Source organism: Haematobia irritans, chromosome 2 (genome assembly GCF_050003625.1).
Source record: "Haematobia irritans isolate KBUSLIRL chromosome 2, ASM5000362v1, whole genome shotgun sequence".
Classification (NCBI taxonomy): Eukaryota; Metazoa; Arthropoda; class Insecta; order Diptera; family Muscidae; genus Haematobia; species Haematobia irritans.
Window position 1 is genome coordinate 133,833,319 of NC_134398.1, and position 4,927 is coordinate 133,838,245.

A 4,927-nucleotide genomic window follows, 5' to 3' on the forward strand; every position below is an offset into this window, starting at 1 on the left:
AAACTAGTTCTATTAAGCTATTGATTAATGTCATAAAATATATTTAAGCAATGTTGTTTTATTTACTACAATTAATTTTACTTATCGACAAAAATTCTATGTAAATTAATTCGCTTTAATGTATGGAATTATTTAATCCGTGACAATTTGCATAGAATCAAGATAGTTACATACTGCGATGGTATATGACACTTGAAACTATTAAAATTTACTGTAAAACAAGTAAGTAAAGTCTAAAGTCGGGCGGGGCCGACTATATTATACCCTTCACCCCTGTGTAGGCCAAAATATGTGTTACCATCTGAACTACTTCACATTTGCTGGAAGGTATATAAAGGAGACAATTTTTTTACTTCTACAAAATCTATAGAATTAAAATTTAAATCGGCTAACGCTATCCAGTTAACTGGAGGAAACTTCCAATGAAAATGGGTCTAAAATGTGTAACAGTCTACCATATTTCCCCAACTCTGGTGTACGTATATATGGGAGCTATATATAATCTGAACCGATTTTGACTAAATTTGACATGTATAGTTAGAATAATAATTCTGCTATCTATGCGAAATTTCACGTAAATGGTAGTATAACTTTGCCCCCCTGGTCATATGAGTGCAAATCGGACGGAAGATATATATGACCAAATTTGGCACAATTACCGATACTACTAAACGTACTCCTTGTGCGAAATTTGAAGCAAATCACTGCAAAACCCTGGATTTTGAGACCATATAAGTTCAAATCGGACGAAAGATATATATGGGAGCTATATCTAAATCTGAATCGATTTTGACCATATTTGGCACATATAATAGTATCGTTAAAAGTACCGCTTGTGCAAAATTTGAAGTAAGTCAGGGCAAAACTCTGGCTTTTGAGACCATATAAGTCCAAATCGGTCGAAAGATATATATGTGAGCTATATCTAAATCTGAACCGATTTTAACAAAATTTGACATACTTAACGATAATATTAAACGTACCCCTTGTGCAAAATTTGAAGCAAATCACGGTAAAACTATGGCTTTTGTGGCCATATAAGTTCAAATCGGATGAAAGTTATATATGGGAGCTATATCTAAATTTGAACCGATTTCAATCAAATTTACCAAGCATTGGGAGAATGTCAACTCTACCCTCTGTGCAAAATTTCACGAAGATCGGTAGTAAACTTTGGCCTCTGTGGTCATATGAGTGTAAATCGGTCGAAAGATATATATGGGAGCTATATCTAAATCTGGACCGATTTGGTTGATATTTTGCAAGATTTTCGAGATTTATGCCAAATTTGAGGACAATCGGACTTGAATTGCGAGCTGTACTTTGTGCACAAAATTACATATACAGACAGACGGACGGACAGACAGACAGACAGACGGACATCGCTAAATCGACTCAGAATTTAATTCTAAGCCGATCTGTATACTAAAAGACCACTATTTCTTGGCGTTACATACAAATGCACAAACTTATTATACCCTGTACCACAGTAGTGGTGAAGGGTATAAATATACAACACTCAGAGATAAATATTCAAGTTTGAGCTATCAATGTTATGGATATGTATAGCAATATGCTCAACATAACATATACCTGGATAATAGATGATGGTATAAAAAAGAATATAAGGATATTCAGGCGTAAGTAAGTATCATATACGCACAAAAAAAACATATTTATACATGGTTGCTGCATATGTACATTTAATGCTTATCTAGATCATGGAATTGTCGCAAAAATCATGTATTTTGTCTTTGGGAAAATAATTTTCTAGCCGAGAGAGAGAGAAAATGCCTTCGAAACTAAAGGAAAAATTGTTCAAAAAATTAATTTTGTCAAAATTTTATTTCTATAGAAAATTTTGTGAAAATTTTATTTCTGTAGAAAATTTTGTCAAAATTTTATTTCTATAGAAAATTTTGTTAAAATTTTATTTCTATAGAAAATTTTGTTAAAATTTCATTTCTATAGAAAATTTTGTCAAAACTTTATTTTAATAGAAAATTTTGTCGAAATTTTATTTCTATAGAAAATTTTGTGAAAATTTTATTTCTATTGAAAATATTGTGAAAATTTTATTTCTATAGAAAATTTTGTTAAAATTTTATTTCTATAAAAAATGTTGTCAAACTGAATTATATACGTATTTAATCTATTTTTATACCCATCACCACTACTGTGGCACAGGGTATAATAAGTTTGTGCATTTGTATGTAACGCCTAGAAATAGTGGTCATAGACCCATCTTTTAGTATAGCGATCGGCTTAGAATTAAATTCTGAGTCTATTTAGCGATGTCCGTCTGTCTGTCTGTCCGTTCGTCTGTCTGTATATGTAACTTTGTGCACAAAGTACAGCTCGCAATTTAAGTCCGATCGTCCTCAAATTTGGCATAGGGCCGTTTCTTGGGACAGAGACAATCGCTATTGGTTTTGGAAAAAATCGGTTCAGATTTAGATATAGCTACCATATATATTTATCGGCGATTTGGTCATAGTTAGCGTGTTTATCAACCGATTTTATTGAAATACCGTAAATCTAAATATTTTATGAATCTCGAAAATCTTGCAAAATATCAGCCAAATCGGTTCAGATTTAGATATAGATCCCATATATATCTTTCGTCCGATTTAGACTTATATGACCACAGAGCCCAAAGTTTACGACCGATCTTCGTGAAATTTTGCACAGAGGGTAGAATTGACATTCTACCAATGCTTGTTAAATTTGATTGAAATCTGTTCAAATTTAGATATAGCTCCCATATATATCTTTCGTCCGATTTGAACTTATATGGCCACAAAAGCCAGAGTTTTGCGTGAGTTGCTTCAAATTTTGCGCAAGGATACGTTTAATAGTATCATTAAGTGTGTCAAATTTTGTTAAAATCGGTTCAGATTTAATTATAGCTCACATATATATCTTTCGCCCGATTTGGACTTATATGGTCTCAAAAGTCAGAGATTTGCCCTGACTTACTTCAAATTTTGCACAAGCGGTACTTTTAACGATACTATTGTATGTGCCAAATATGGTTAAAATCGATTAAAATTTAGATATAGCTCCCATATATATCTTTCTTCCGATTTGAACTTATATGGCCTCAAAATCCAGGGTTTTGCCGTGATTTGCTTCAAATTTCGCACAAGGAGTACGTTTAGTAGTATCGGTAATTGTGCCAAATTTGGTTGAAATCGGTTCAGATTTACATATGGCTCCCGTATATATCTTCCGTCCGATTTGCACTCATATGACCAGGGGGGCCAAAGTTATACTCCAATTTACGTGAAATTTCGCATAGATAGCAGAATTATTATTCTAACTATACATGTCAAATTTAGTCAAAATCGGTTCAGATTATATATAGCTCCCATATATACGTACACCAGAGTTGGGGAAATATGGTAGACTTTTACACATTTTAGACCCATTTTCAATGGAAGTTTCCTCCAATTAACTGGATAGCGTTAGCCGATTTAAATTTCAGTTCTAGAGATTTTGTAGAAGTAAAAAAATTGTCTCCTTTATATAGCTTCCAGCAAATGTGAAGTAGTTGAGATGGTAACACAAATTTTGGTCTACATAGGGGTGAAGGGTATAATATAGTCGGCCCCGCCCGACTTTAGACTTTACTTACTTGTTTTTGATTTAATATATATCACGTATGGACTTACATACAATTTAGAAGACGGTGTTAGGAGGTTGTAATATACCTTGCCATCGGCAAGCGTTACCGCAACTTAAGTAATTCGATTGTGGATGACAGTGTTTAGAAGAAGTTTCTACGCAATCCATGGTGGAGGGTACATAAGCTTCGGCCTGGCCGAACTTACGCCCGTATATACTTGTTAATTATGATTTAGTCATATCCTACACATCAAAATCGGCAAACATTGTAGTCTACACTGTGGTGAAGGGTATAATATTGTCGGTCCGACTTTAGGCTTTCTTTACTTCTTTATGTTAAAGAAGTTTTCCCTTAATATTGTGTAAAATAGATAAATCTTATCTCTCAAGTTTACATATACGGATTTATTTTAGCTCACAACAATTTTAAGGTTTTCCCATATACATATAAAGTTATATACATGGTTATGTTCGAATTCAACAGTTATACTAAACAATGTATGAACTAAACATAAATTAAACAGTTTTGATATAACAATTCAAGTAATTCCATTGTTGATGACAGGCTTTATTAGAACCTTATACACAATCCATTTTGAAGGGTACATAAGATTCGGCCTGACAATCTTTCATATACTTTTTGTTCTGGATTCCGAATTAAGTATGGTACAAACGGCTTAGATCGCTGCAATATATGTGTCATCCGATTTCATAAATAAATCCAATATAACCTACCCTGGATAAATTAAACATACCGAAGATTATTTTATAAAATTGGCCTATAAAAAAAAGAGAAAATTTACCAAGAACTAAGCTACGGTGAAATTTCTACGAATTTTCTAAATTTAATACAGCAAAATAACCAACATTCTTTGTGTATAATAATTTCATAGGAGAGGAGTGTTCGAACAATTTATTAGATTGTTGCACAAATATTGATGTCGACTATTGTCACTGTCGACGCCAGCAAGACAGCGTCTACAATAATTTCTGGGTTTCTGTTGCCTGTCGTTGTCGAATCGTCAATAACTTTTAATATTTTTACATGTCATGCCATGAACAATCGATCTGTTGAAATTATCAAATGATCGATCAATAAATTCAATTCGATGGTATGTAACCGAGGAGTGGTGGAGGAGGAGGTGGTTAGACAATGACAATAATATTTTGTTGCATTTTGTCGCGAAAACGCGGAGGCAATCATTTTGTAAACAAAGATGGACGTTGATAAAACCTACTACATTTCGAAAACTTGTAATATTCATAATGCAATAGAAGCCAATTCGATGAATGTGCCAAC

The 4,927-nt window shown here is 33.0% G+C and overlaps 1 long non-coding RNA gene across 1 annotated transcript; it reads right to left on the minus strand.

Moving 5' to 3' along the window:
* Positions 1-4,005: 4,005 nt before the first annotated feature.
* LOC142224037 (uncharacterized) lies at positions 4,006-4,631 on the minus strand. Its single transcript, XR_012719005.1, has 2 exons — positions 4,431-4,631; positions 4,006-4,363 (listed from the first exon to the last, which is right to left on the minus strand). It is a non-coding gene; the product is annotated as an uncharacterized LOC142224037 (long non-coding RNA).
* Between the last annotated feature and the right edge of the window lie 296 nt (positions 4,632-4,927).